Below are 12652 nucleotides of genomic sequence, written 5' to 3' on the forward strand. Positions count from 1 at the left end.
AAAGGTTTTTCAAATATTTCTAGGATATTGTCTTTGGAAACCATATGACAATTGTGTCCGAAAACTATTCATTGAAAACACTAAAGTAAAATTTTTCACAATTTTTTCGTCAATGTTTGAGTTGATTTTCACAAGGACTTATAATTAGAAAATAACTAACAGTATAAATGGTCTTTATAAGAGGAATTCGGTTATTTTATTATTAGAAGACCGAAATTATAAGCACAAAAATCAATTAATCATATTATTTTATAAAAGACTACGTTTCTCAAGAAATTGTTTCTTTTCTTTTTCTTCATTCTCTCTAGAACTTTAATTTTTTTTCATATTTTAAATATCAGAGTGTTAGAAAAAAAAATCAAATAATAATAATAATAAAATATTTTGACTAAGAAACGCACGAAAGGATTGAAATAAATGTCAAAGTTGTAATATATATATATATATATATATATATATATATATAATTTTTATTTTTTCAAAAATAAAATAAAATATAATTATTTCCTAAATAATAGTTAAATTAAAAACTAGATTATTTCACATTTGGGAAATGAACGTCACAAATTATTCTATTAAAATTTCTTATTCAAACACATTATAAGATTAAATTTCTACGAAAATTATAAAATAAGAATATGGGTGACAACTCTTAAAGAAAGAAGAATATATTGTGTGGTATTAGAGATCACCAAGAAAAAGATGATAGAAACGGATGAAAGAATATATAATATGGTTGAGAGATCCGAAAGAAGCAAGTAAGGAGAAGTGAAGAAAGTATTACACATTTTCAAATAAAACTAAAAGCTTTATCGATTTTCTATCTGTAATCCCCCACATTTACTAAGTTTCACTTCCTCTCTAATTTCTTTGAAGTTGAAATTATTTCTCGCCCAGAACCAACAACCTAAAGTCTAGTATTAGGATTATATTCACTCAAATTCGATATTTTCACTCTTTTTACATACCTAAAACAAAAATTCAATACATTACCCAAAAGTAAATTATTAATTTATTTAGATAATAAGCATGTAATAAATGTAATTAACACTTTAAAATTATTATAAACACTTGTTTTAAACATACTAAGATATCTTAACAGCTAAAATCTTAACGAAATAGGAAATCAAAGGCTAAGTAAGTTATGTAATTAGAAATTTGAAAACCGATATGTCTTTAATGAATTATAGGAACAAAGGATTTACAAACTGAGTCATCACCGAAACTTAAAAAAAATAATTAAATTAAATAATTTTAAGTTTTAATCGAAATAAGTGGAACAAAATCCAACCATTTATATTAATAAATAAAAAAGCTAAAAAGAACGAGAGAAATCTAACTGCACGTCACTCGAGCACTAAAATAAGGAAATAATTTTTCAAAGTCAGAAATGAAGTTACAAAATACATGTTTAAGGTAAACTCAAAAGTCCATTTCAAGATATGAAGTTACAAATTATAATAATAATTATTATTATAATTATAAAAATAATATAAGTAATTTTTACGATTTTTATTATAAATAATTATTTTAATTTAAAAATGAGTTAAATTTAAAAAAAGAGTCAAATAAGAAATATTAGTCTTGAAAAGTGATTACTTAAAAGAATGACAAAAATAATTATTTTAATTTAAAAAATATTGCAAGAATGAAAAAAATTATGTACATCAAAATTAGAAGTTTTTTTATAGAGTAATATATAATAATGCAGGTAATAAATCGTTCTCGACAAAACTATATACAATGAATCACATCTTAAAAGGAAAAGTTAAAGACATAAATGGCGTAAATATAAAGAGTGTAGTGCGAATTTTTGGTTTAACAGAAAGAGAAAAAAAGATAGAACACACGTGGTGAGTTTTGGTGTTGTACGTATCCTTTTAGCCAAGTCCACAACATTATAAAGTTAGATGTCTTAAGACAAATTTTGCATCTCCTAAAAAATTATGAAATGTCTAGGGGTTTTCTTAGGATTTTTTTTTAAAGATGTATTATTTTGATGTTTATTTTATTATGATGTGAATAAACAGAAGAGCATCTTGCATATCTGAATTAGACAATGTATGAACTTTTTAGTATGTTTGTTAAAAATAATGTATGCACTAATTTGCATCATCGATTCCATTCAAAACACTTTTTCTTTTTTTTTGGGTTAAATATGTTTTTGTCCCAAGTTTCAGTGAATTTCGAAATTAGTCCCTCATCAAAACTTTATACCAATTTAGTCCTTCATCTTTCAAAAATGCGTGAATTTAGTTCTTTTAACCAAATTTTGTTAAATTTATCTAATGTTTCAAGCACATCTCATGATAGTATTTAAGTTAACATTAAAGCAAAAATGTATCAAACAGAGTAAATAATCATGAAATGTGCTTGAAACGTCACATAAACTTAACAAAATTTGATTAAAAGGACTAGATTCATGCATTTTGAAAGATGAATGACTAAATTGATCAAAAGTTTTGATGAGAGACTAATTCCAAATTTCGCTGAAATTTGAGGGACCAAAAACATATTTAACCTTTTTTTTTTTACTTTCATCTGGGTTCCTACATTGCTCCTCCCTCCAGCCGGTGAGTGACCATAGTGACACAGTACTCAATCTTTCTCAGCCACTCTCTCTGTCACTCACACACAATCTTTTTTGCCATTAGGTTACCCTCTCTATTCACGCCACTGCCACTATAGTTGCCATGTCAAAATCTAATGCTCCAAGAACCAACCAAATTCTTCCCCAAATCAAGTTTTTCTTTCATTTTTAATAACAAAAAACAAGTTAATACAAATTAAACAAAAAAAATAATGGTTTTATTTTATAATATTGCACGCAGTTTTAAGATGAAGAAGGTGAGTGCAGCTGCATGAGACATCGGTAAAAAATTTTAACATTGTAAGTGGTGAGTCGCACTTTTTTAGATACATGGTGGGTATAAGCGTGATTCGTATCTATGATGGGTTTGGGAAAACATTTTTAATATTGAAATACAAATATTTATTGATAGCATTATTTATTAGAAAATTATTTTTTAATAAAATTAATTTGATTAATGTAAAAATGTTTGATAAATATTTTAAAATAATTTAATTTATGAGCTTTGATCTTATAAACCGTAAGCGGTTTCAATTAACTTGTCGTTATTTATTTAATTATTGTCATTTATATTTAAATACATTGTTTTATTATCTTAATTTTGTTTTACTTACTGTAAATTATTTTAATTTTATAGACAAGTATTATACATGTTTTTAGTATTTATCGGATTACATTTTAATTTTTTTTTAAATGGAGAAATATTCAACATAGAGAATTAAAGTGACAAATGTTGCCTTACATGTGTTATATGAAAATTACATATAATAAAAATTATATATAAACTTGATATGACAATAATTTAATTTAATAAATAAAACAAAATGACTAATGTCCCAATATAAAAAATGAAAAATTGTACAAAAAAGTAATTATCTTTATAAAATTGAAATAGTTGATAATAGATAAAAATAAATTAAAGTTAATAAAAAATATATATTACAATACAAGGGATAGTAATGAAATAAGATTAATTAAGTTACAAATTACAAACATAATGAATTGTTTATCAATTAGTTTTGTATCAATCGAATAAATTAAAACATAATTATTGACTTTACCAAACATTTAAAAAAATTAAAAAAAATTATAGATTATTTATTTAAAGTAGTTAAATAAACTTCTATCTCATATGAATTATAGATTTAGTTTACAAACACTTTTTTATTAATTAAATTTGTTTATAAATTAGATAAATAAGCTAATAATATATTTATCTTACTAAAAAGAAGTATTTTAAACGAATTATTTCCTAGTTTGAGAATATGCATGAGTAATTATTACTTTTTATTACAAATAAAAATATATGCACACGAAGTGTGGTCAATTTATTTTTATGATAATAAAAAGTAAAAAGTTATTATTGTTATAATTATAAAAATAATATAAATAATTTTTACGATTTTATTATAAATAATTATTTTAATTTAAAAAAAATTCAAAGAATAAAAAATTATGGACATCAAAATTGGAAGTTTCTTTTATAGAGTAATATATAATAATACAAATAATAAATCGTGCTCGATAAAACTGTATACTGTGAATCTCATGTTAAAAGGAGAAGTTAAAGACATAAATGCTGTAACTATAATGAGTGTAGGGCGGAGTTTTATTTTACGATAATGATACTTTAATTTATTTTTTTTTATCTACTTTTAATCTATTATTTTTATCACTCTTAGATTATTATATCACATCACATTATTACAACAAATTAAAACAGATAATTTAAAGATGATGAGAATGATAGATTAAAAGTAAGTAAAAAAAAATGAATTAAAATATTATTTTCCTTTTGTTTAATAGAACTAATGCTATATCCGTTCTTAGGCACGACTGTTGTGTTGTTTTTCTTTTATACCTTAACAACAAATTAATAACAACAATACATTTCACAAGTTTTTATGACTTAATATCAATTTAATTCAAGAATACTTTTCCTTGTCAAAAAAAAAAAAAGTAGCAGAGACACGGAAAGAAAAAATACATAAAAATAAAAACAAAATAATGAAAATAGATAATACATAAACATTGTTATTTTCTCTTTCTATAAATACATTAATCAATTTTCTACGTATATTTAGAATTTATCATCACACATTTACGCAGAACTTAGAAAAAATATTAAATTATTTTGAATTTATAGTAGTGAAAAAAAAGAAATTACTTTGTTCTACTCATCGATGGTCCCTCGTACAAACATAAATAAGATAATACTAAAGTACACTTTTGTAGTAGCTTTGAAATTGACAACTACCGACTTACACTTATGTGGCCAGGTAAGTAATAAAAGAAATGATATTTTAACAACCAATTTTGACAACTTCTTTTACTACCTGACGTGGCAGTGAGAAAGAGTTACACAACTAAAAGAGAAACAAGTGAGAGAGAGAGAAAGAGTTACACAACTGAAAGTGAAACAAGTGAGAGAGAGAATCAGAGTTACACAATTGAAAGAGAACCAAGTGAGAGAGAGAGAACTAGTGGTTGAAGGAGTTTCATGAGTGAGAGAAGGGAGTGAGGGGTTACAGAGAATGCAGTGGAAGTAGTTGGAGAAGTGGTGGTGAGCAGTTTGTGGTTAAACCATCTGCAGGTTTGGTTTTCGTCGTTGCCCACTGTTTTTTCGTCCTCCATCTCTTCTCCAAAGTGTATCTGCTCCTGTTCCTTCATTGTTGAAGTTTGTTGTTGGTCCGTTTTGGGAGATATTTTATTAGTGGGTTTGTCGTTTCCCTTTTCCTTTTCCCTTTTGGTGGAGCACAAAAAGTTTTGGGTTAACCCACTGCAAGAAATTGTATGTGTTCCTTGATGATTGTGAAAAAGAGTGATTTTTGTTTCTATTTTTGGTTAATATATGATAAAGTTTGGATTTTTTTTAAAACATTGTTGTTGAAGAGCGGATTGGTGAGCAACAGTGTTGTTTTTGGTTCTGCTATGGTCTACATCCGTGAAGAGGTAGTAAAAGTTAAGTGACACAAAGTCATAATGAATAACGATTAAAAATTGTCCACTTTGTTTTAAAGTTTTTGCATATGCAAAACTCTCAGATTAAGCTCAAAGCAGTGTGATCGTAATTGCCAACCTCAAGTTTTGTGCAAAATATTTTAATTATCACACCTTCTTCATGAACACAAATATTTTGTGTAAGCACAAAACCTCTTCAATGCAAGACAAAGAAAAAAATTTGAAAAACCTCTCTTATTTTTTATTACCAGAGCACACATGCAAAATGGATCACCTTACTATCCTTTCAGTCGGTTTTGCTCTATTCGGGACCCTGAAAGGTAAATCCTCTTTGCTTTATCCAATTTACACTCCCTTCACTTCAACTCTATTTATACTCTCATAATTTCGTTTCATTTCATTATGTTTCTCGATGTTGCTGCGATCTCTATAAAACCCTGACCCTCTATAAAACTTCATTTTCTAAAAGCTGGGTCACACCCATCCATCCAATTTACACTCCCTTCTTTCCTTTCCATTTCTCGAATCCTCCCTCATTTCTCTGTCCCATTTTTTCTTTCCCATCTCTCTGTTTCTTTCCTCTCATCATGGCCATTCCTCCTCCTCCTTTTGATGTTCAAAACTTTTTCAAGAACATAGATAAGATGGTTGAGGATATGAACCAGGATTATCCAGTTTTAAGGCAAACACTCTCGATGTTCAAAACCAAAATAATTGAACTAGAAACTCAATCTCAACAACGAGAAGAAAAGTTACAAACTACGATCACCAAATTTCATGCTGAAATTGTTGTCTTTCACACTCAGCTCAACAGTCTTAAAATAGTTCAAACCGACCAGAATGCCTACCAACTTACCTTAGATAGGTTGTCCGATCAAATCTATGATGGTAGGTTTTTTTTTTTAACTTCGATTCTACCATGAAAAAAAAGGAAAACAAAGAAAGAAAAAAAAAAGAAAAAGAAGGGAGAATCTAATTTGTTTTTAATTATCGCACCCTTTTTATGAGCCCAACTATTTTATATAAGGACAAAACCTCTTTAATGCAAGACAAAGAAAAAAATTCGAAAAACCTCTCTTATTTTTTATTATCAGAGCACACACGCAAAATGAGTCACCTTAATATCCTTTTAGTCAGTTTTGCTCTATTGGTGACCCCTGAAAGGTAAATTCCTTTTGTTCTATCCAATTTACACTCCCTTCACCTCAACTCTATTTATATCCTCATAATTTTATTTTATTTCATTTTATTTCTCGATGCTGTTGCGGTCTTTACAAAACCATCTTCCCTATAAAACTTCATTTTCTAAAAGCTAGGTCACACTCATCCATCCAATTTACACTCCCTTCACCTCAACTCTATTTATATCCTCATAATTTTATTTTATTTCATTTTATTTCTCGATGCTGTTGCGGTCTTTACAAAACCATCTTCCCTATAAAACTTCATTTTCTAAAAGCTGGGTCACACCCATCCATCCAATTTACACTCCCTTCTATCCTTTCCATTTCTCGCATCCTCCCTCATATCTCTGTCTCATTTTTCCTTTCCCATCTCTCTACTTCTTTCATCTCTTCATGGCCAACCCTCCTTCTCCACCTTTTGATGTTCAAAACTTTTTGGAGAACATAGATAAGATGGTTAAGGATATGAACCAGAATTATCCAGTTTTAATGCAAACACTCACGATGTTCCAAATCAAAATAACTGAACTAGAAACTCAATCTCAACAGTGAGAAGAAAAGTTACAAATTACGATCACCAAACTTCATGCTCAAATTGTCGTCTTTCAGACTCAGCTCAACAATCTTGAAACAGTAAGCCGACCGAAATGCCTACCAACTTACCTTAGATAGGTTTTCCGATCAAATCTATGATGGTAGGTTGTTTTAACTTCAATTCTACCATGAAAAAAAATGTTATAATGTAAAATAATAATATATTAAAAATGTTATAATGTACCGGCAATAATTCCTCACAAATACTTTTAATAAACTAATTTTTAGTTTTTCACTACATTTTCTCTTATCCCAGCAACAGATCTTAGTAATCGACTATCACGAGTCGCATTTACCATGACTTAAAATTAAATAAAGCACACAAAAAAATATTAAAAGATTAGATTGAGTTTCACTGTTGAGAGATGCTACGTGCGGGGAGGTACGTAGCTGGTGGATAACATGTGTTGGACTACCGACGGGCAGGTCCATATAGTAGGATTACGAGCGGGAAGGTTCGTAGAGGTAGGACCACGGTCTAGCTATGATAATATAATTGGGCATATTTATATTAATTAATTGATATGTTTCTTATATTCTTTTGAGCTCACCCTTTCTGTTTGTGCTTGGCGATAATCGTGTAATTCTTTACACGAGAGCAGTTAATGATACAGGTGATGCTGCTAACACTTGAGACGGAGAGAGGGGCTAGCTTGGGATTCGAGCTAGGAACTATTTATAAAATTTTGTTATTTTATTGGATTTTGAAAATTTTAATAAGACTGTTTTTATAGCTATAATTGATCTTTGACAGTTGGAATAATTTATGAATATTTCCCGTGTTTGAGAATAATAACAGTTTGATGTTGAATTTGTTTTCTCAATTATTTAATTTAAATAAGTAATTTCCAGAAAGGATGTTACAACTATGATGCCCAGATACGGATACAGACACGACACGGACACGGATACGAAGATACGGCAAAATTGAAAAGTATAAGACACGGACACGGCAATAAACATATTAAAATCTAATAATTTTATTTCATAATAAAAAAAACTTTTAAAATAATTTATAGAATAATTTGTTATTATTGATTTTATTTTTGTTCATCATCTTGATTTTATTTTATTTTAATAGAAGGTACGAAAGATTATTTTTTATCATTTTATTTAAATTTTTTTGGATTTATTTTAATAGAAGGTAAGGAAGATTATTTTTTATTCTTTTATTTCCACTTTCATTTAAATTTTTTGGATTTATTTTAACAGAATGTATGGAAGATTATTTTTTATCTTTTATTTCCATTTTTATTTAAATTTTTTTGGGTTTATTTTAATAGAATGTATGAAAGATTATTTTTTATTTTTTTTATTTCCCTTTTTATTTTAAATTTGTTAGATTTTCCTTTATTCTCTTAAAAAATAACAAACAAAAATATCATGCCAATCAAATAAAATATCAGAATGGCGTTAGGTGGGGTGAACAGAGCAAATTGTGAACACATCGTGAAACAGCAAAACGTGAACAGCCATTTTTCGCTCGGATACGCAAAAAAAATTCTCTGAATCTCCTATCAGTCGCGCATCCAAACAACCAGAGGTGTCCGCCGGTCACGTGTCTGAGAACTGGCCGCGTCTGATCCATGGAGAAGCTTTCGACACCGTGTCGTGCAGGTGTCTGCCGCGCCTCCGTGTCCGCTTCGGGCACGGGAAGCGCCGTCCAACCACCGTGTCGGAGCATCATTGTGTTACAGTTTGTGTATACCTTGATATAGGAGATGTCTAAATAAAGGAAGGTATCTTGAGTTCTAATAATCACTCACGTTCACATAGAGTAGAACGATTTATGTGGTGAGAATGGCAGGAGGTTCTAGTCTTGGGACGTATTGGGCCCAAGACATTAGAGGATTAACCCTGTTTGTGGTTGGGTGATAACCCCTTGCGTCTAGACTCTACAGAGTTTAGAAGTCAGCACAGACGCATACTTCCTTTAGAATTCTATATCAAGAGTATAATATGGATATTGAGTCAGAGAGGTCTTGTGTATGTTTGTTTTCACATGGATGCCAACTGCTATGATTTAAACTGATTTACCTTGTATTTGCTCTATAACATGACTAAAACATGTTTGCTAGCTTACCCTTTTATTTGTGTTTGTTTTCTTGTGTGGTGTTTCTTTTTGCCATGATCACCAAATCCTTTGTGTGAAAAGCCGTGGAGATTCCTGGGGATCATTCAGATGGTAGTGATGTTGTTGCCTTGTTTTGGGCATGGTAGCTGATGCTATTTTGAGCAACTTTTGTCATACCATTTTTATTTTTATTTTTTAACTTCGAACTCTATGAGTACTCTCAAGTTAAGCTTATGGCAATATTTTGTGTCTTAGTACTCTTTCTCTCAGTATATTTTGGATAACTTTTAAAGGTTAATTCTATATACTTTTTGTTGGTGCTCTATTGTGTACTATAAACATGCAACATTTTATTTATTAGCATTATTCTTCTAAAATAGGACCTTACATTGTGGAGTGTGCAATTCATTTAATAACATTTAAGAAGAACACGATTATGAGTACGAGCTTGTTGTTGTTGCTTTTATGATGGAGTGTGCAGTTCATTTAAAAGCATTTAAGAAGAACACCTTTATGAATACGTGCTTGCTGGAGTTCATGTGTTATCTCTGTTTCATTGTACAAACGTAACAGAGAATCAATCACAACAGGAACACCCTCCATGATTCTGTTCTGTGTGAAACAAAGAGGGAACCAACCCGTCTTTGTCCTCTTCCTTCTCATAACTTCCTTATTAGAATTAGTAATTTCAGAAGATCAACATCAAATATCTGCTAAGGTTTTTTAATTTTCGAGTACTACGAATAATGACAGCTACAACTCTAGATAACCTTTTTAGTGAGCCACCACATTCAAACACTACAATTGAGATTTCTCTTTTATAGTACTCTCTTCATCATCATTATCTTCAACCATCCACGTTTAATGTAACCAAAATATCTCTTTCACTTCCTTTTACGTCTTTCAATTCATCTTTTCTGTTCTTACTAGAAAATAAATTTAACTAAAATCTACTATATATCTAAGACAATGTTAGTGTAGGTAAATTACTGAAATAGACATTTTATTTAATTGACACGTGTCTAAAATTGAGGTTATTTTTGTCTTTTTGATGTTGTTGGGTTTTGCCACTTGAAGTAATTAGTGATTGACGTTAGCTGTCAGCAGATAACATCTTCTTCCCCTCAAGACAATCTGTTTTCAACCATTTGCTTAGTCAAGGTTAGGTTTTCCTCTTCTTCCGTCTTCTTTGTCCATCCTTATTTTTTCTTCTTCTTCATACGAAGTTACATTTTTTTAACTTCCTATTTATTGTTCTTAATGCAGAACATAATGTTTGCTTCATCAAGGTTAGTTTTTGTTGTTCTTCTTCCTTTTTCTTCTTCTTTTTCGTGGATTTTCTTTTTCTTCGTACTCTATTAATTTTCTTTTATTTTGTGTTGATTGTTCTTCATGAAAGGTTTGATTTTTTTTTCAGATTGAAGTGCTTTGATATCAAACAAAATAAGGCTCAAGGATATGGATCTAAGGCCCTTTGCAAAAGCGGATTAAAAAGGATTCAATTTGTTGTTTTTCTTTTCTTTTCTTTTTATTCTTCAAATGCTTTTCTTAATTTTTTCTTTCTGAACATTTGTATTGATCTTTTGTTGTTGGATTTAACATTTTTCGATTTTGATTTTTTCAGGTTTGGATCAGAGATAAGGCTCGAGGATAAGGATTTAAGGTCCTTTGCAAGATCTGGGTTTCGTATGGTGAGGCATTTGCACTGCTTGAGACTCTTAAACTCTACAACAAACTGTTGGCTCTTGGGATCAAAGTTGTGTTCATCACATAAAGACCACTGGATCTGAAGGATGTGACTGTTTCCAACTTGAAGAATGTTGGATTTGACAAATGGGAGTAGCTAATTGCAAGGTTAGTTTTGTTTGTTCTGATGAATCTTAAACTAAACATGTTTTTTATATGTTATAGTGTTTGAGGAACACTTTTATTGATAGAAAGAAAAACTATTTGATGAATATTATTTGAAGAAGTGGTTTTTGGGTGCAGGGATTGATAACGCTGTCGTTGACGCGATCAAATTAATACTACTTATCTATAACAACTTCAGTATTGTTAAGAAAGTAGTCAACAAAATAGTAAGGGTAAAGTAACCCAAAGTCGTCTCCCAACGAACACAGAATTGATTTTTAACAAGTTAGTTCTTATAAAACTATACAAGAGTTAGTCAAATAAAATTATAAAAATATGAAGGATAAAGATAAGAAGATAAAATAAGATATAAACAATAGTAAAGAAAATAGATTGATTCCATTGCTTTTCCAAAATAGATTCATCATCGGTTATCTAAAGATTATTGCTCAATTAATTATTGTTGTAGATTTACAAATTAATCAATGTAAAGTCTCAATGAATTTGTTGGCGTTCTCACTTTTAACCAAAGTACAGTCTCAATTAAAAGTGAGAACTTTTAGATTATCCACAGTAAATTCAACCAAAGTACAGTCTCAATCAAATTTTACTATGCCTAATCATGTCTATTCTTTTATCTCCTCACCAAATAAAAAGCTTAATTAATCAAAGTAAAGTCTCAATTAATTTTCGTTAGAGTAAATACCTTTAATCAAAGTAAAGTCTCAATTATTGGTAAAAACTCATTTAATCACATGAAAGTTTCTAAATAAAATCAAAGTAAAGTCTCAATTCAATTTAAAAACCCTTGAACTCATATGATCAACATGCATATAGATTTAAAATCATTACTTTTTATGTGATTCAAAGATAAAAGACATAGATAAATTAAAACCTCAACAATAATAAAAAGAACAAAGAAATTAATTCATTTTAACCTCAGAATCCATAATGAAATTACAATGGAATCAACCCAAGAAGTTTAGAACTCCATGAATGCAAAATAAAGATAAAAGAAGAATAGAGAGAAGAAAAGAGAGATAAAGAAATTAGGCCCCCCTAAGGGTTCCTAAATTACGACGTGCCGAGCTTGTTTTCTGCTTCTCCCTTGGTCTCTTTATATAGGAATTGGACTGGGCTTTTCTGGTGCTAAAATCTCTCAAATATCTTTTAAAATAAAGATAAATATAAATATTTAAAAATATTTAGAGAGATATATACTATTTGACAAATATAGTTGGTTGATAATATCAATATCTAATATAATTAAATTAATTAATTACTTAAAGATATATGATAAATTATCACCAATTAATATTTGAATTAATTTTCCAAATCAACCATTTGCAATCTCCTCAAATTATCTTCTAAATAATCCAATATCTTCAAGATATATTT

Source organism: Vigna unguiculata, chromosome 5 (assembly GCF_004118075.2).
Source record: "Vigna unguiculata cultivar IT97K-499-35 chromosome 5, ASM411807v1, whole genome shotgun sequence".
Classification (NCBI taxonomy): Eukaryota; Viridiplantae; Streptophyta; class Magnoliopsida; order Fabales; family Fabaceae; genus Vigna; species Vigna unguiculata.